This window comes from Salmo salar, chromosome 10 (assembly GCF_965601325.2).
Source record: "Salmo salar chromosome 10, fSalSal1, whole genome shotgun sequence".
Lineage (NCBI taxonomy): Eukaryota > Metazoa > Chordata > Actinopteri > Salmoniformes > Salmonidae > Salmo > Salmo salar.
The window spans coordinates 74,630,832-74,651,923 of NC_138300.1; the positions used below are offsets into that span (position 1 = coordinate 74,630,832).

General features: G+C 41.1%; 1 protein-coding gene and 1 long non-coding RNA gene across 2 annotated transcripts in view; one reads left to right on the forward strand and one right to left on the reverse strand.

Annotated features, from left to right (window-relative positions):
* znf609a (zinc finger protein 609a) overlaps window positions 1–21,092 on the forward strand; it is a 198,748-nt gene that overhangs the window by 103,468 nt on the left and 74,188 nt on the right. The gene's annotated exons all lie outside the window — the stretch shown is intronic.
* On the reverse strand, window positions 5,988–8,760 carry LOC106560751 (uncharacterized). Its single transcript, XR_001318664.3, has 3 exons — window positions 8,672–8,760; window positions 7,936–7,987; window positions 5,988–7,177 (listed from the first exon to the last, which is right to left on the reverse strand). It is a non-coding gene; the product is annotated as an uncharacterized LOC106560751 (long non-coding RNA).

Here is a 21,092-nt window from a genome sequence, read left to right on the forward strand (position 1 = left end):
GCACTTCATCCAGGGGCGGTAGGGTAGCCTAGTGGTTAGAGCGCTGGACTAGTAAGCGAAAGGTTGCAAGTTCGAATCCCCGAGCTGACAAGGTAGAAAGCTGTCGTTCTGCCCCTGAACAAGGCAGTTAACCCACTAGGCCGTCATTGAAAATAAGAATTTGTTCTTAACTGACTTTCCTAGTTAAAGGTAAAATAAATAAAAATCCAGACAGATAGTTTCTTCAGAAAGTATTCATACCCCTTGACTTATTTCACAAAATTGATCAAATATTTTTTTTCTCTCACCCATCTACACACAACACCCCATAATGACAAAGTGAAAACATGTTTTAAGAAATTTTACATAAATATTCACAACCCCGAGTCAGTATTTTGTAGAAGCACAGTTGGGATGATTATAGCTGTAATTCTTTCTGGGAAAGTCTCTAAGAACATTCCACACCTGGATTGTGCAACATTTGCCCATTTTTATTGTTTTCAAAATACTTCAAGCTCTGTCAAAATGGTTGTTGATCATTGTTAGACAACCATTCTCTGGTCTTACCATAGATTGTCAAGTAGATTGAAGTAAATCTCGGCCACTCAGGAACATTCACTGTCTTCTTGGTAAGCAAGTACAGTGTAGATTTGGCCTTGTGTTTTCGGTTATTGTCCTGCTGAAAGCAGGGTTTCCGTTAGGAAAATGTGGCCCCCGGACATTTGACCGGCAACATTTCAATTTACCGGACATTTGAGAAATCTGCCGGACCAATATGCATTGGGTTCGTAACCTGATTAGGGTGGGCACCCACGGTGCTCAGAATGACAGATATCTCGTTTTGATTATGGTAATTAATATTAAAAGAACATGCAAGTTGAGGATGCAACAATGTGCAGTCCTTCTTACTGAATTCTCATGTGCACTTTGAAAAAGATCGTAAAATTAGACTTGGGCGGAATCCAGATACGTTCATACCGACCCTGGGATATTCAGTAATACCGGCACTGAACACAAGGGCGCTGTTTTCAATTCCTGTGTACTGTGTAAACCCGGAGGTAAGCAATGCTAATAAGTACATGTAAAATCCCATAGAGAATGCTAACTAAATGTTAATGAGCGCATTGTGAACATTTTAGACAGTGTCTGACCTAAACTATAAAAGTAACAAAAAAAATGCTACATAGTGAATGCTTGATATTGGAATAAGCGCTAACCATTTAGCTAGATAAAGAACTAGCTACTAAATTAGCAAACCAAATGCACAACTGCAATGCATTTAGCACATTTTAAACAGTTAACTTAATACTTATAAGATAACTAGCTGGCAAACATTTAGTTGTGAATTCCACACTGTAATTAGATCACCTGGTGCATGCTGCACAACAGTGAGTGACTCACAAGGCTCCGGTCTCTCGCCGTTGTCCACTGGCTTTTTATAAATACCCCGGTATACTGTATATACGGTATACCGCCCAAGCCTAGTTAGAATAACGAACAGCAAAATCACTGGCCTATATCAATATGGAGGACCAAACCTGCCATAATTGGAATTAAATGAATAAATAAATAAATGCACACATACAGTGCATTCAGAAAGTATTCAGACCCCTTGACTTTTTCCAAATTTTGCTACATTATAGCCTTATTCTAAAATAGATTAAAAAAAAAAAAAAAATCCTCAATCTACACACAATATCCCATAATGACAAACCGAACAGTATTTATATGAGACTCGAAATTCTATGAGACTCAAAATTGCGCTCAGGTGCGTCCTGTTTTCATTGATCATCCTTGAGATGTTTCTAGAACTTGATTGGAGTCCACCTGAGGTATATTCAATTAATTGGACATGATTTGATTGGTCCCCAAGAACACAAGGACCTCCAGCATTCTTAAATGGAAGAAGTGTGGAACCACCAAGACTCTTCCTAGAGCTAGCCGCCCAGCCAAACTGAGCAATCGGGGAAGAAGGGCCTTGGTCAGGAAGGTGACCAAGAACTCGATGGTCACTCTGACAGAACTCCAGACTTCCTCTGTGGTCTGATAAAACCAACATTGAAATCTTTGGCCTGAATGCCAAGCGTCATGTTCGGAGGAAACAGTGAAGCATGGTGGTGGGAATGTTTTTCAGGGACTGGGAGACTAGTCAGGATCGAGGGGAAGCTGAACGGAGCAAAGTACAAAGAGATCCTTGATGAAAACCTGCTCCAGAAAGCTCAGGACCTCAGACCAGTGTGAAGGTTCACCTTTCAATGGGACAACGACCCTAAGCACACAGCCAAGACAACGCAGGAGTGATTTCGGGACAAGTCTCTGAATGTCCTTGAGTGACCCAGCCAGAGTCCGGACTTGAACCCTATCGAACATCTCTGGAGAGACCTGAAAATAGCTGTGCTGCGTCGCAACCCCATCCAACCTGACAGAGCTTGAGAGGATCTGCAGAGAAGAATGGGAGAAACTTCCCAAATACAGGTGTGCCAAGCTTGTAGGGTCATACCCAAGAAGACTGTAATAGCTGCCAAAGGTGCTTCAAGAAAGTACTGAATTAAGGGTCTGAATACTTATGTAAATGTATAATTTTTTTATTTTTATGTATTTTGGATACATTTGCTAAAATTCTAAAAACCTGTTTTTGCTTTGTCATTATGGGGTATTGTGTGTAGATTGAGGAAAAAACTATTTAATCAATTTTAGAATAAGGCTGTAACTAAACAAAATGTGAAAAAAGTGAAGGGGTCTGAATACTTTCCGAATGCAGTGTAAATAGATAAATAATTGCACAAATAAAAAAACTTAAATGGATAAATGATTGCACACAAGCAGATGATTATTAAATAATTCATCCCACTTTTCATTCCATGCATTGATATTTATTTTATTTATTTCTGTATTTCTTCCTCCAATATAATAATGAGGAGGTGTCAAAAGTATGTGGGTGCTATCTAACACACCATTGGATGATCAATGTCATGACACTTTGATCGATTGCATTTACCTGGGCTGCGTTCAGTATGACAGAACGTGTTTAAAGGACGTTATTTCACATTGACACCCCCCCCCCCAAACAATAATGTGTAGCACATCTAGCTATGTCTCAATACGATTTTTTGGGGCAAATTGTTTATCAAATCTATTATATGCTGGTCTCCCAAGTGGCGCAAGACACTGCATCTCAGTGCAAGAGGCATCACTGCAGTACCTGGTTCGGATCCAGGCTGCATCATTGGGAGTCCCATAGGGCGGCGCACAGTTGACCCAGCGTCGTCCGGGTTTGGCCGTCATTGTAAATAAGAATTTGTTCTAAACTGACTTGCCTAGTTAAATAAAGATTACATTTAAAAATAAATAAATGTGCCTCACGTGCACCATAAAAAGAACAAATGGAACATTGTCCTTACTTGATGTAGATACAGGTGAACAGTTTTGGCTGTGTTACGAGTGGGTTGCTTTTGATAATAAGGCATCGGACTACAGCCATATGGTTTTGAACCTAGAAGAAGACCAAGGGACAAGGAGTCGCAAGATGGAGTCGACTGGGATGGGCGAGAGGATGAGATGTCCAGTTGTCCAGAAAAGCATGGTAAGCTAATGTTACCGAGTATCAAGCTAGCTAGCTTGGCTATAAAGTCGAGTTGGCTAGCTAGCTGCGTTTACAGCCAGACTCGGTTTTACACGTAGCTAGCTAGCTAGCTAGATAATTATTAGAAACCATTATTATCTAGGTAGCTAAATATCTGTCAGATGTAAAGCAAGCAGAATCTTGACATGTCAGAAGCAATGCATGTTGGCTAGCTCACATTAACTAGATCACTCATTAAGCAATAGAGTGGATACTTAATTAATAAGCTACCAGCTAGCTAACTACAGCCAAGTAAAGAGGAAAGAGGAGCATGTGGTCATGATGGAGTAAATCACCTACGAGAAGCTAGCCACAGTACGGTTTAGCCACAATAGTGGAATTTACTGGTCGCCTTAGCAATTGTTAGTGAGATGGTGCAATAAAATATAAATATCTTAGGTAGCTATAAATTCACATGTATGCCGTGTAATTTGTCATGGCCATTATCACAAAATGGCATGCATACTTTTAATCAGATCTATTGTCATTTACAGACATGAATTTGAAATAAGCATACTGATATAGGAATCCTAAATACAGGTGCCATTTTCTTGTTAATCACTGCAGGTTTGTCATCCGATTTCTTGGAGCCTGGCGGAGATGGATGCAACCATATTACAAGGCAGGACATTTCTCTGCATCCAGGTTGAGGCTTGCTACCAGCAGGAATATGGAGCACTCTGTCAGTAAGTCATGATATTATTGTTTTCCTTTACATGATACTAGGCAGGAGTCCTTGGGCCAGTGGGAGGTCAGGGGTGAGGGTGCTCTCTCTTTCTAGCGCTCACTACCTCTATCCATCTCTATCCAGCTGCTACAGAGACAGAATGGACCAAGGACCTCCAGAGCCTTCTGACCAACTCCCTGCAATCTCTCCTGAGCAGTAAGCTACACTCATAATAGAATACTTGATGGACCATGTAAACCTCCTTCACTATGGCAGTCTACCTATGTGATGACATAGCATATGTGACCCATTTCAAGAAGCTAGGCGTATGTCTCACGTCACTATTTCACAGGAGAGGCATTTTTGCCAGAAATGTCTTCTGGAATGTGAAATTCCATGTGCCTTAATGACAAACTTGTATGCCATCTGTAAATACGAATACAATTCTTAAATTCTGAGCCTAGTTGGTTTAGCCACGGACAAATACAGGAGCCTTCCCACTAGCCATGATTGGCAGAGATAATGGGCTGGACATGCCGACAAATAAGTTTGGATTGGTCTGCCATGTAGCACGCTTCTGTCTATAACATAAGTTGCTTACTATGAATGGATAATCCTTTCTACCAAGGCTTTTTTTGAAAGATATCATGAAGCACTAAAAAGTGTCACTGGACTACACTCTGGAGAACGATCGTGCCACGCTGACTCTGATTCTGAAAATGAATCAGACAATGAGGAAATCCCTGATTTAGGTAAAAACATTTTCATTGAACCAGACATTGTAGAGTCTTCTGATGACAGTGGTGGGGCAAGAAATGGTGTCAATGTCATCGAAGAAGTTGACAGAGTTTTGAAAACAGTAGAATGCACAGTGGAAGCAGAGAGATGGTTGCCAAATGCGAAGAGTCCAAAAGAGAACACAGAAGGCTGTTGTAATCCGGAGACAGGTGCTTTATACATATTCAAACTAAGGGAAAACATTGTATACATGATAAAGAGGGAGAAGCGTTCATCCATGTATACAAGTAAGAGTCTAGCTACATTTTCAGAATTTATACATTTCTAATTTTGTCAGAAAGTTGTTTTCATTGCAAGTTAAAGCGTACTGTTAGCTAGCTAACGTTACATACAGTGAGGGGGAAAAAGTATTTTATCCCCTGCTGATTTTGTACGTTTGCCCACTGACAAAGAAATGATCAGTCTATATGGTTTATTTGAACAGTGAGAGACAGAATAACAACAAAAAAATCCAGAAAAATGCATGTCAAAAATGTTGAACATTGAACCTAGTTGGTCAGCTTTAACTACCTGCAGATTCATGCATGGTAGTATTGCCGCGTTCAAAACAACTGGGAACTCTGAAAAATACGAGGTAAAATCATGACATCAGTGATCTTCAGGTTGGAAAGTCGTAGCTTTAGAAAGATGCCCGAGGTCCTGAGTTGGAATTCCGAGTTGGATGACTGTTCAAATTAATTTTTCCCATTCCGAGCTCCTTTGTTGTTTTTTTTTGCGTTCCCAGTTGTTTTGAATGCACTGAAGTCTGAGATTTCCGAGTTCCCTGTTGTTTTAAACGCGGCATTAGAGTTGGGATTCTGGATCATTGTTTAGCTAGCTAGCTAGCTACACGTCTAAACAAAATAATCCACTATGCAAGTAACCATTTCACTGTACCGTTTACACCTTCTGTATCCTGTGCATGTGAAAAATAAACTTAGATTTTATTTAATATAGTGTGTGTGTTTACCAGAGATGGTAATGTGAAGAACATGACCTGCACCAAAATCAAATTAGGAGAGGCCAAGGACTAGATAAAGTGTATTTGTACTACTACTTTTTGCTACTACTTTCACCACTTTTAGTCTTAATCGTTGGTTGTTTGCTACACTGTGAATCCTTAGAGATGGGTGGGGCTAATGCTTAAGAGGGTGTGAACGATGCTGAATGGGTGTAGACAAAGAGCTCTCCACTACGTGTACCAACACATTCACAGGCCATTTTCTCAAAAGTGGCATTAGAAGTTTATCAACTTTCAAAGCAGAATTACTTTCCCATTGTTCCTCAACTGCAGTGCATGATATACAATTTTCAAGCTCTGAGTCTTTACTTTTATCCAATGTAAACACCACCATTTCAAATTTTGCTTCATAGGACCGAATCCAGGTGGTGGGTCACATATTATCCAGAGCCACTGGTTGAAATTTGGTTCACTGTACTCATGCCAAAACTCATGCGATCTTCTCCCTGTAAAAGTCTCCAGTCTCCCAGACTTTTATCAAAACTAACACGTCCATCCCCCTATCCACAGGTGAGTCTACTGGGCTGTGGAACTCTAGAGCAGCACATGAAAAAACCTGCCACCCGCAGACAGTTCACTGAGGAAGGATGCAACTATCAAGGCTTTTAAAGGCCACATTTAGGTGGTGACCAAATGCAATATAGTATTGTATAAACTCATTTTCATTGTATTGTTAGATTACAAAACAATTTTTACATGCATGTTTGTCACATTAGCTTTGACTAACTTCTGTGGTAGCTTAAACACAAAGACAACACTTATGATTCAAAAGGTCTAAAGTAAATACAATTCTCATGTCCAAGGTGAATACATTTTTCATGTATATCAGACATCACACAGGTTTGGCAACTAAAATATATATCCCAGACAAGATTGAAGACTGCGACAAGTAAAAATAAGTGAATAAAAGTCAGTGCTTGTGTCCGTAGCTGTTGGTATGAATTTGAGTGGTTACATACATGTTGACAGGAAAGGCTGTGAGACCGAGAGGGAGACTGTTGTTGTATTCCCAGGTAAGACCCTTGCTTCTGGTACCAATGAAGGCCAGTCTTCAGTCCGGCAGCTTGAAGATGTGTCACCATCCAGGCCCATGTCACAGCCATGCAGTGTCCTGATAGGGAGATGACAATAAATGCATTATGTACCTTTCATCACCAAAGTCGTGTTAGCATTTACTGCAAATGTCGCTGAACAATTCAACCCTTTTGTTAGTGTCATTGCTTTATGGAAATTCACATACAATATTCAGTTAATAAGCATTGACTAATACCTCTAGGGCAGGGATAGGCAACCCTGGTCCTGGAGTGCCGCAGGCATTTCATGTTTTTGATTTAACCGACCTGGAAAACTGGTTGTTTTGAATTTAGGCAATCACTCAACTGATCAATTAGTTCAGGCGGTCAGGGCTGTATTCAGTACATACAAATGTAAAAGAATGTTCAATTGAACGGAAACGGTGCTGTACTGAACGACTAGTTGAAAAATGGGGAGGGGTTGGGTTGTGGGTTCAAAATGCACCGCTGCCCTTTAAATACTAAACTCATTGCTTCAAGCTACACCCAGGCACACCCACCAAATGGAGCAAAAGTATCTGTCTGTTCAAGAATGTTTTGAGAAAACGTGGCTGAACTGAACAAACGCCTGTTTTTGTGCCGAGTTGAAACTAAATCCTGCAGTACCTGCGGCACTCCAGGAACAGGGTTGCCTCTACCCCTGCTCTAGGGGTAAAATGACTGCTGTGCAAGGTATTGGGCAACAGCTTTCTTCCAGGGCCTATATTCACAAAGCGTCTCCCTCTAGGGATAGTGGTCTAGGATAACCTCCCCCTTGTCAATGTGAAGGCAAAACGTATCCTAAAATCAGTATTACTCTGAGATTCTTTGTGAGTATGGTCCCTGGCCTGTCAGCAATGCCACTCCACCTGAAATGCAACAACAACAAAAACATGAACAAGAATTAGCTCAGTCAGTAATTTACTCATTTTAAATGTGCACAAGCCCCCTAATCAGTCAAATTATATGAAAACAACAGTAACATTTGGAGGGGCATTTTTCTTGCCAACTTTCAGTCATTAAAGCATAAACAAACAGGCAGGGGAACAAAGTAGTTTGACAAAAACTGTTCAAATAGTCAGTAACTAGCTACCAATATAGCTAGCAATTATATATCTAGTTATTTTCTAGAAACCTAGCTAGAGTACACTTAGCTTGCTAGCTAAGGTGAACTGTTGGTGGGTGTAAGCTAAGGTGAACTGTTGGTGGGGGTTAGCAAGCCAGCTACGGTAAACTCAGTTGGTGGGGGTCAGCTAACGTTAGCTAGCTAAGGTGAACTGTTGGTGGGGGTCAGCTAACGTTAGCTAGTTAAGGTGAACTGTTGGTGGGGGTAAGCTAACGTTAGCTAGCTAAGGTGAACTGTTGGTGGGGGTAAGCTAACGTTAGCTAGCTAAGGTGAACTGTTGGTGGGTGTAAGCTAACGTTAGCTAGCTAAGGTGAACTGTTGGTGGGGGGTAAGCTAACGTTAACTAGTTTTCCCCCAGCAGTTTCAAGATAGCTGGTTAATGGAACTTTATCAATAAGACGAATAGCTAGCAGATATATTTGTTAACCTGTAAGTCCCTTGTAGCAGCTAGCTGACCCAAGTTTTCGATGCATACCTCCACACGGAAAGCATGTAATCTGTTTTCAGTATCGGCCAGCACTGTATGTAAAGCTAAACACACATATTTTTGCGGTTCACCTTCAAAATAAAGGCCCCGCATTGAAATGGCACATTGTGAAATCATGGCATATTTGCGCTAGATACTGCTTAACAAGTTATATAAATTCAACAAAAGACTAAGTTAATTTGACCAAAAAATGGCAAATCGATTGAAGTCGCACTGTGGATTTATTAGATTTCATAATTGCATTGGGGGCATACTTATATTTCACTGTACAGCCTTACCTATGGATTGTGGATCAATGAAATGGGGTATCAGCCTATTCAGTGACACCCACAGAACACAATTATGAAGAGTGTAGCCAAATATTACCATTGTAGCTCATATTGCAGGACTTTGACTGTGGGAAATCACCTCACCAGGCAGTCTTGTGTGTATTGGACATTCATACTGCAATGTACAGTCTTACCTATTGTAAAAACAAATGGCTAGCTGGAGCTGTCTGAGCGGTCGGCTGGGAATGCCCTCACCCGCTAGTAATTCATGTGATGTAATTGGTTCTGACACGCTACAGGCTGTCCGGCAAGAACAGTACAGATGCTTCTTAGTCCAGGACTTTTATTATTGTTATCACCACCACACACTATAGTGTTCACACTCACACAGACATCTCCAGTTTGCATAGGATGGACTTGTGGTTCTGAAAGGTAAGAACAAATCTACAATGTTGTAAGCTATGCAATAGGAATATCTACACAGGAAAGAATGGCATAGCATCTATACAGGGATATTCACATTACGGCATACACATTTACAGCACTATATGTATAAACAAATCATGGAGAGAGAGAGAACTAATTAAGACAGGCAAGATTTATGGCCCCTCTCAGAACTGGTGGATATCTGATCTGTGTCTGGTGCCACAGAGTCATAAATCTTACTGCGCAGGCGGGGGTAGGCGGGAGCGCTGAGGACCGTCTGAAACATCTAGAATCTCTCGCCATGGCTTAACAGTAGCGTGAACTATGAAAATCAAATTGTATTTGTCACATGCGCCGAATACAACAGGTGTAGTAGACCTTAGTGAAATGCTTACTTACAAGCCCTTAACCAACAATGCAGTTTGAAGTAAATATCTAAAAAAAAAGTAAGAGATAAAAGTAACAAATAATTAAAGAGCAGCAGTAAAATATACAGGGGGTACCTGTACAGAGTCAATGTGTGTGGGTACCGGTTAGTCGAGGTAATATGTACATGTAGGTAGAGTTATTAAAGTGACTGCATAGATAATAACAGAGAGTAGCGGCAGCGTAAAAGGAGTGGGCAATGCAAATAGTCTGGGTAGCCATTTGATTAGATGTTCAGGAGTCTGATGGCTTGGGGGTAGAAGCTGTTTAGAAGCCTGTTGGACCTAGACTTGGTGCTCCGGTACCGCTTGCCATGCGGTAGCAGAGAGAACATTCTATGACGGGTGCCTGGAGTCTTTGACAATTGTTAGTGCCTTCCTCTGACACCGCCTGGTATAGAGGTCCTGGGTGGCAGGAAGCTTAGGCCCGGTGATGTACCGGGCCGTACGCACTACCCTCTGTAGTTAGTGCCTTGCAGAGGCCGAGCAGTTGCCATACCAGGCAGTGATGCAACCCTTCAGGATGCTCTCGATGGTGCAGCTCTAAACCTTTTGAGGATGTAAGGACCCATGCCAAATCTTTTCAGTGTCCTGAGGGGGAATAGGTTTTGTCATGCCCCCATTACGAATGTCTTGGTGTGCTTGGACCATGTTTGTTGGTGATGTGGACGCCAAGGAAGTTGAAGCTTTCAACCTGCTCCACTGCAGCCCCGTCGATGAGAATGGGGACGTGCTCGGTCCTCCTTTTCCTGTAGTTCACAATCATCTCCTTTGTCTTGATCACGTTGAGGGAGAGGTTGTTGTCCTTGCACCACATGGTCAGATGTCTGACCTCCCTATAGGCTGTCTCATCGTTGTCGGTGATCAGGCCTACCACTGTTTTGTCATCGGCAAACTTAATGATCGTGTTGGAGTCGTGCCTGGCCGTGCAATCCTGAGTGAACAGGGAGTACAGGAGAGGACTGAGCACGCACCCCTGAGGGGCCCCCGTGTTGAGGATCAGCGTGGCGGATGTGTTGTTACCTGCCCTTACCAACTAGGGGCGGCCTGTCAGGAAGTCCAAGATCCAGTTGCAGACGGAGGTGTTTAGTCCCAGGGTCCTTAGCTTAGTGATGAGCTTTGAGGGCACTATGGTGTTGAACGCTGAGCTGTAGTCAATGAATAGCATTCTCACATAGGTGTTCCTTTTGTCCAGGTGTGAAAGGGCAGTGTTGAGTGCAATAGAGATTGCATCATCTGTGGATCTGTTGGGGCGGTATGCAAATTGAAGTGGGTCTAAGTTTACTGGGATAATGGTGTTGATGTGAGCCATGACCAGCCTTTCAAAGCATTTCATGGCTACAGACGTGAGTGCTATGGGTCGGTAGTCATTTAGGCAGGTTACCTTAGTGTTTTTGGGCACAGGGACTATGATGGTTTGCTTGAAACATGTTGGTATTACAGATTCAGACAGGGACATGTTGAAAATGTCAGTGAAGACACTTGCCAGTTGGTCAGCGCATGCTCAGAGTACATGTCCTGGTAATCCGTCTGGCCCTGCAGCCTGGTGAATGCAGCCTTGTGAATTACTCACATCGGCTGCGGAGTGCGTGATCACACAGTCGTCCGGAACAGCTGATGCTCTCATGCATGTTTCAGTGTTACTTGCCTCGACGCGAGCATAGAAATGATTTAGCTCGTCTGGTAGGCTCGTGTCACTGGGCAGCTCTCGGTTGTGCTTCCCTTTTGTAGTCGGTAATAGTTTGCAAGCCCTGCCACATCCGACGATTGTCGGAGCCGGTGTAGTACGATTCGATCTTAGTCCTGTATTGATGCTTTGCCTGTTTGATGGTTTGTCTGAGGGCATAGCGGGATTTCTCATAAGCTTCCAGGTTAGAGTCCTGCTCCTTGATAGTGGCAGCTCTTGCCTTCAGCTCAGTGCGAATGTTGCCTGTAATCCATGTCTTCTGGTTGGGGTATGTACGTACAGTCATTGTGGGGACGACGTCATCGATGCACTTATTGATGAAGACAGTGACTGATGTGGTGTACTCCTCAATGCCATCAGAAGAATTCTGGAACATATTCCAGTCTGTGCTAACAAATCAGTCCTGTAGTTCAGCAATTATGGTCACATTTGTGAAATGGTGGACGAGGGAGAGCTTTGTACTCGTCTCCGTGTGTGGAGTAAGATGGTCTCGAGTTTTTTTTCCTCTCCTTGCACATTTTAACATGCTGATGGAAATCAGTAAAACTGATTTAAGTTTCCCTGCATTAAAGTCCCCGGCCACTAGGAGCGCCGCCACTGGATGAGTGTTTTGCTGTTTGCTTATGGCAGTATACAGCTCATTGAGTGTGGTCTTAGTTCCAGCATCTGTCTGGTGGTATGCAGACAGCTACGAAAAAATACAGATGACAACTCTCTAGGTAGATAGTGTGGTCAGCTTATCATGAGATACTCTACCTCAGGTGAGCAAAACCTAGAGACTTCCTTAGATATTGTGCAGCAGCTGTTTACAAATATACATAGGCCGCCACCCCATGTCTTACCAGAGGCTGCTGTTCTGTCCTGCGGATAGTGTATAATCTGCCAGCTGCATGTTATTAATATTGTCTTTCAGCCACGACTCTGTGAAACATAAGATGTTACAGTTTTTAATGTCCCATTGGTAGGATATACATGCTTTTAGTTTGTCCCCTTTATTTTCCATCGATTGAAGGTTGGCTAATAGTACTGATGGCAAAGGCAGATTAGCCAATCGTCGTCTGATCCTCACAAGGGGCCCGATATCCTTTCGCGAAATCTCAGCTTCTTTCTCCTGTGAATGACGGGGATGACGACCTGTTCAGGTGAATGGAGTATATCCTTCCCCTCCGACTCATTAACTTCTTGGGGCTATGTGGGACGCTAGCGTGCCACCCGTGGTGCACCCTATCAACAGCAGGTGCATTTCAAGAGCGGCAAATTTGAAACCAAATAAATGTCAAAATTCAAATTTTTCAAACATACAACTATCTTACACCCTTTGAAAGATAAACATCTCCTTAATCTAACCACTTTGTCCGATTTCAAAAAGGTTTTACGGCGAAAGCATAAAGTTAGATTATGTTAGGAGAGTACATTGACAATAGCTGTGTGTAATGTTTTGTCAATTCAAAGACAGGGTCACCAAAACCATAAAACCAGCTAAAATGATGCACTAACCTTTTACAATCTCCATCAGATGACACTCCTAGGACATTATGTTAGACAATGCATGCATTTTTAGTTCTATCAAGTTCATATTTTTATCCAAAAACAGCGTTTTACTATGGCATTGATGTTGAGGAAATTGTTTCCCTCCAATAACCAGCAGTCAAGTCAGCACCACAAATTAAATAATTAAAATTAGAAAACATTGGTAAAATATTATATTGTCATTTAAAGAATTATAGATTTACATCTCTTGAACGCAATCAACTTGCCAGATTTAAAAATAACCTTACTGGGAAATCACACTTTGCAATAATCTGAGCACTGCGCCCAGAAAAATATGCTTTGCTATACAGACAAACGGCCATGTTGGAGAGATCTAAAATCGAAAATACTATGTAAATAATCCATTACCTTTGATTCTCTTCATCAGATGTCACTTCCAGGAATCCCAGGTCCATAACGAATGTAGTTTTGTTCAAAAAAGCTCATCATTTATATCCAAAAAGCTCCGTGTTGTTAGCACATGATCTAAGCCAGCCGGACTTCTCGTCATGAACGAGGGGAAAAAATATATTTACGTTCGTTCAAACATGTCAAACGTTGTATAGCATAAATCATTAGTGCCTTTTTTAACCAGAACATGAATAATATTCAAGGTGGACGAATGCATTCTCTTTTATAACGTATTGGAACGAGGGTACCCAACATGAACTCGCGCGCCAGAGTCTAATCGGCCATCACCGTTCCATGGCTCTTGTTCGGTCAGATCTCACAGTAAAAGACTCAAAACACTTTGTAAAGGCTGGTGACATCTAGTGGAAGCAATAGGAAGTGCCAAAACATTAATCAACCCCTGTGTGTTTCAATGGCATAGGCTTAAAGGTAATTCAACACATCAGGTATCCACTTCCTGTCAGAAAATGTCTCAGGGTTTTGCCTGCCAAATGAGTTCTGTTATACTCACAGACACCATTCAAACAGTTTTAGAAACTTTAGGGTGTTTTCTATCCATATATAATAAGTATATGCATATTCTAGTTACTGGGTAGGATTAGTAACCAGATTAAATCGGGTACGTTTTTTTATCCAGCCGTGAAAATACTGCCCCCTAGCCCCAACAGGTTAAAGAAAAATGATTAGTCCAATTCGAGGTGAGATAATCGCTGTTCTGATGTCCTGAAGATCCTTTCAGTTATAAGAGACGGTAGTGACAACATTATGTACAAAATAAGTTACAATGTTGAAAAACAAACAAGCACTGTTGGTTAAGAGCCAATAAAACAGCAGCCATCCTCTCCGGTGCCATTATAATTTTTCATGTATCATCATAATAAATGCAGCTGTAAAGTGCGCATACAGGCTATAGGAATTAACCATCTCTAAACAATAACATCTAATGTAATACAGGCACTTATAAACAACATGCGCATGGAGTATTTGAAATATACGTAAGCTGCAGCAGTACTATACAGCTACAGATGTGACAAGGTAATTAGGCCTAAGGTAATTGCTTTCAGTCAGTCACCATAATTTAGCATTAACCCTCCCGACAATAAACCTCACAACTCACTTCATGAATGCACCCACAATCTTACTAAAATAAACAGACTGATAACTTGGTCGGCAGCCAAACTTGCGTCTTCTTGTTTGGGATTGGGTTGGCGGATCGCATGCAACTTTTAAGGCCTACACCGCCAGTCACAGCCTACCCAGATTAAATTCTCTTCATTTGTCCTGTTCCTCTAAGAAAGTGAAATAGAGCCCTAGACACCATTAACCTCCCCTTTCCTCCCCCCACTACACCAACCAAACCCCAACCCCGTCCAAGCCTCTCTAACCCTTTCACACAATCTCTCCCTATCTACGTCATACAGTTCACAAAAAATCAACACATGCTCCACTGTTTCCTCCACTAAACATTAATCACACAGACAACTTGCATCTTTATCTGCTGACAATGATAGCCACTCTGACCTGCAGTGGGAGGGGTGCAAATGTGCTTTCAGGCACTCTGATTGGTGCAAACCAGGAAGCTGTGATAGACAACTGAGAAGGGGAGAAAACATCCTATGGGGACTGTGGGGAAAGTCACATGTACAGGCAATACCATTTTTTAAAAATTATTATGTTGTTTTACACCTATGGATCTTGGGTCCATTTAAATGGTGTATCAGCCTGCTCACTGACACCCACAGAACACAACTGTGAAGAGTTTACACAAATATTAGCATCATAGCCCATATTGCAGGACTTTGACACCACTGTGAAATGAGCCACATTAGCTCACCAGTAAACCTACTATGTGTGTTGATCATATTGCAATGGATTTTGGGTCCATGAAATGGGGTATCACCCTAACAAATTCTTATTTTCAATGACCACCTAGGAACAGTGGGTTAACTGCCTTGTTCAGGGGCAGAACAACAGGTTTTTACCTTGTCAGCTCGGGGATTCGATCTTGCAACCTTTCGGTTACAAGTCCAACACTCTAACCACTAGGCTACCTGCCCCCATGTAGAGAAAATAAATGAATTTGTCAGGGTTTTTGTATATTCCTGCTCGTATATTTATTTGTGTGGATTTATTTATCTATTTATAGGTGCATTTATTTATTCATTCATTTAATTCTAATTATGGCAGTTTGGGTCCTCCATATGTCAAACTACTATCCTGCATAGTAGAGAAGTTGACCTTTTCTATTGGTCAGCTTGTCGAGAAAGAAGTAGCCTAGCCCAGTAAGGCTACATAAAAAAGATGTATTCAAACGTCAAGGTTTCAAACAATTAAGTAGATTTTTCCAAAATTCGTTGCCTACAGCCTCCAGCTCATTGCAAATTGGTGTGTGAAGCGTTGATGAGGCCTGTCTTCCGTTGCCGTTTTAGGTGCTGCAGCAGCAGCTTCTCTTGAGCTGTCTGACAGCTTTTCCGCTCAGACTGTATCTGTATGCATGTGATAAATAAGATGCATAACGAATATACTGTAGCCTACGCTCACCGATTTAATTCAACTAAATAATGCAAATTAACCTATAGACCGATAAGCATTACCAGTCATTTCTCTATAGGGGGTGTAAAGCCGTAACACAAGTTTTTTTCATCAGCAGACTATGATCGATAATGTCAAAAGTTACACTGAAGTAATTTGTGTAAGTGCTGTGCTTGTTGAATGTCCTTCCCTATAATCATGCTGAAAGTCTGTCAATTAGTTTACAGTAAAATATCATTGTGTCTGGTCAAACCAAATTTTTTCCAAAAGTCTACTTAGGATTGATAACTTTATTTTTTTATTTTCCTATTTTAAACAGGCTGATTGCTTGGCTATTTGAGCCAGTAAAGGGGGCTTTACTATTCTAGGGTAGTGCAATAACTTTTTCTTCCCTCCAGGCCTGAGGGCACACACTTTCTATTAGGCTTAGATTGAAGATGTGGCAATATTGTCCTCTATTATCCTCAGTAATTTTCCATCCAAGTTGTAAGACCCCGGTGGCTTGTCATTGTTGATAGAGAACACATTTTCTTCACATCCTCCACACTCACTTTACGGATTTCAAAATTACAATGCTTGTCTTTTTACTTGGATGTGTAGTGTCAGCGTTTGTTGCTTGCATGTCATGCCTAAATGTGCTAATCTTGCCAATGAAAAAATCAGTGGCTTTTGTTATCAATGGGCCATCTGATTCAATGAATGATAGAGCTGAGTTTACCTTTTCGTAAAAAAATTCATTTAAGGTGCTCCAAAGCTTTTTACTATCATTCTTTATATAATTAATTTTTGTTTCATAGTATAGTTTATTTTTGTTTTTATTCCGTTTAGTCACATGGTTTCTCAATGTGCAGTACATTTGCCAATCGGTTGTGCAGCCAGACTTATTTGCCATTCCTTTAGTCTCATCCCTCTCAACCATACATTTTTTTCAATTCATCATCAATCCACGGGGATTGAACAGTTTTTACAGTCATTTTCGTAATGGGTGCATGCTTATTAGTAACTGGAATAAGAAATTTCTTAAATGTGTCAAGTGCAGCATCTGGTTGCTCCTCAATACACACCACAGACCAAATATTCTTTACATCAACAACATAGGAATCACTACAAAACATACTGTATGACCTCTCATACACAATATATAAGGACCAGTCTTTAGAACTTTGGTTTTCTTAGATAGGGCTACCATATTGTGATCACTACATTCGATGGATTTGGATGCCGCTTTAAAGCAAAACACCAGTGTCAACGTCAACAGTGAAGAGGCGACTCCGGGATACTGGCCTTCTAGGCCGAGTTCCTCAATCCAGTGTCTGTGTTCTTTTGCGCATTTTTTATTTTTATTGGCCAGTCTGAGATATGGCTTTTTCTTTGCAACTCTGCCTAGAAGGCCAGCATCCCGGAGTTGCCTCTTCACTGTTGGGACTGGTGTTTTGCGGGTACTATTTAATGAAGCTGCCAGTTGAGGACAGTTGAGGCGTCTGTTTCTCAAACTAGACACTAATGTACTTGTCCTCTTGCTCAGTAGTGCACCGGGGCATCCCACTCCTCTTTCTATTCTGTTTAAAGCTAGTTTGCATTGTTCTGTGAAGGGAGTAGTACACAGCGTTGTACGAGATCTTCAGTTTCTTGGCAATTTCTCGCATAGAATAGCCTTCATTTCTCAACAAGAATAGACTGACGTGTTTCAGAAGGAAGTTCTTTGTTTCTGGCCGTTTTGAGCCTGTAATAGAACCCACAAATGCTGATATTTTTTATATTACCTTTATTTAACTATAAGAACAAATTCTTAGTTTCAATGACGGCCTAGGAACAATGGGTTAACTGCCTTGTTCAGGGGCAGAACGACAGATTTGTACCTTGTCGGCTCGGGGATTTGATCTTGCAACCTTCCGGTTACTAGTCCAACGCTCTAACCACTAGGCTATGCTGCCACCCCAGATAGGCTACGCTAGGCTATGCTGATGCTCCAGATACTCAACTAGTCTAAAGAAGGCCAGTTTAATTGCTTCTTTAATCAGCACAACAGTTTTCATGTGTGCTATCATAATTGCAAAAGGGTTTTCTAATGATCAATTAGCCTTTTAAAATGATCAACTTGGATTCGCTAACACAACATGCCATTGGAACACAGGAGTGATGGTTGCTGATAATGGGCCTCTGTACGCCTATGAAGATGTTCCATAAAAAATCTGCCGTTTCCAGCTTCGAGTCTTTTACAACATTAACACTGTCTACACTGTATTTCTGATCAATTTTATGTTATTTTAATGGACAAAGAATGAGCTTTTCTTTCAAAAACAAGGACAATTCGAAGTGACCCCAAGGTTTTGAACGTTAGTGTACATTTGCTGAAGCATTATGACAACTCAGTGACACAATGGTAGGGATTAACTGAGCTCGGCGTGGGTCATTGATAAGTCATTGTCTCAACGCAGCCTTATAATGCTGTGAAAGGATCCAGGAACCCAAATTATTTGGGTTGATCCCATCCTCCTTATAAAACAAGCTATTGTCAATAAATGTTACAATGATCACGTAGCCAGTTATGGAGAGCTAAGAGTTTGCTGACACGTTCAATGCCACGATTTAGGAAGTGCACAGGGACAGATATTATGGGGAGTTTGTAGGTGTCGAGTAGAGCCCCAATAGGTTCTTTAAAATCCATCTCCAGCTGTTCTGAGCTGCTCTTCATAAAGTAATTGAATCCCACATGAACAATGAAAGATGCAGGTTTAAAACGTTTGGGAGCAGCTCATTGATGTCCTATACTCATTCTCCTGGATAGCACAACGTTTTTTGCTCCAGGGACTGAGACATTTCTCTCCATTGAACTGCCCAACACAGCGGCCGGAGAAGGAGATGGAGAAATACGGCCATTCCTACCCCTCACACAATTAGTGGAACCTTTCACGGGCCCATGAGAAGCAGAATAGCATACGCCCTTTCACCATTGGCCTCATGGTAAAATCCCTGAGTGGTTTCCTATCTCTCCGGCATCTGAGTTAGGAAGGACGCCTGTAACTTTGTAGACTGGGTGTATTGATTCACCATCCAAAGTGTAATTAATAACTTCCCCATACTCAAAAGGGATATTCAGTGTTTACTTTTTTTACCCATCTACCAATAGGTGCCCTTTTTTGCGAGGCATTGGAAAACCTCCCTGGTCTTTGTGGTTGACTCTGTTTGAAATTCACTGCTTGACTGAGGGAATAATTGTGTGTGTGGGGTACAGAGATGTTAAACACTATTATTTCACATAGTGAGTCCTTGCAACTTATTGTCAAGCTAATTTTTTCTCCTGAACTTATTTAGGCCCCCCATTAAAAATGGGTTGAATACAATTTTTTTTTTTTTTAATGCTTTTTAAAATATTCTTTTGAAAAACATAATTCCACTTTGACATTATGGGGTATTATTGTGTGTAGGCCAGTGATTCAAAAATCTATCTCAATCAATTTTAAATTCAGGGTGTAACGCAACAAAATATGGAAAAAAGGAAAAGGGTGTGAATACTTTATGAAGGCACTGTAAGTTTTGCTACTGTTCAATTGTTGGGCATATTTTGAGTTCAATATCATTACACTTGAAAATGTTTGTCAATTCTTTACAGACAGCAATGTATGCATTATGACTCCATTATACAATCATACAATCAATTTGACTTTGGTAAAAACAATCTAACTACAAAACAACAGAATGGTAATCACTTACAGTTGAAGTCGTAAGTTTACATACACCTTAGCCAAATACATTTAAACTCATTACTGACATTTAATCCTAGTAAAAATTCCCTGTCTTAGGTCAGTTAGGATCACCACTTTATTTTAAGAATGTGAAATGTCAGAATAATAGTCGAGAGAATGATTTATTTAAGCTTTTATTTCTTTCATCACATTCCCAGTGGGTCAGAAGTTTACATACACTCAATTAGTATTTGGTAGCATTGCCTTTAAATTGTTTAACTTGGGTCAAATGTTTTGGGTAGCCTTCCACAAGCTTCCCACAATAAGTTGGGTGAATTTTGGCCCATTCCTCCTGACAGAGCTGGTGTAACTAAGTCAGGTTTGTAGGCCTCCTTGCTTGCACAAGGGGTCATTGTCCATTTGGAAGACCCATTTGCGACCAAGCTTTAACTTCCTGACTGATGTCTTGAGATGTTGCTTCAATATATCCACATAATTTTCTGATGCCATCTATTTTGTGAAGTGCACCAATCCCTCCTGCATCAAAGCACCCCCACAACATGATGCTGCCACCCCCATGCTTAACGGTTGGGATGGTGTTCTTCGGCTTGCAAGCCTCCCCCTTTTTCCTCCAAACATAACGATGGTCATTATGGCCAAACAGATCTATTTTTGTTTCATCAGACCAGAGAACATTTCTCCAAAAAGTACTATCTTTGTCCCCATGTGCAGTTGCAAACTGTATTCTGGCTTTTTTATGGTGGTTTAGGAGCAGTGGCTTCTTCCTTGCTGAGCGGCCTTTTAGGTTATGTCGATATAGGACTCGTTTTACTGTGGATATAGATACTTTTGTACCTGTTTCCTCCAGCATCTTCACAAGGTCCTTTGCTGTTGTTCTGGGATTGATTTGCACTTTTCGCACCAAAGTACGTTCATCTTTCAGAGATAGAACGCATCTCCTTCCTGAGCGGTATGACTGCTGCGTGGTCCCATGATGTTTATACTTGCGTACTATTGTTTATACAGATGAACGTGGTAGCTTCAGGCGTTTGGAAATTGCTCCCAAGGATGAACCAGACTTGTGAAGGTCTACAATTTTGTTTCTGAGGTCTTGGCTGATTTCTTTAGATTTTCCCATGATGTCAAGAAAAGAGGCACTGAGTTTGAAGGTAGGCCTTGAAATACATCCACATATACACCTCCAATTGACTCAAATTATGTTAATTAGCCTATCAGAAGCTTCCAAAGCCATGACATCATTTTCTGTAATTTTCCAAGCTGTTTAAAGGCACAGTCAACTTAGTGTATGTAAACTTCTGACCCACGGGAATTGTAATACAGTGAATTATAAGTGAAATAATCTGTAAACAATTGTTGGAAAAATTCCTTGTGTCA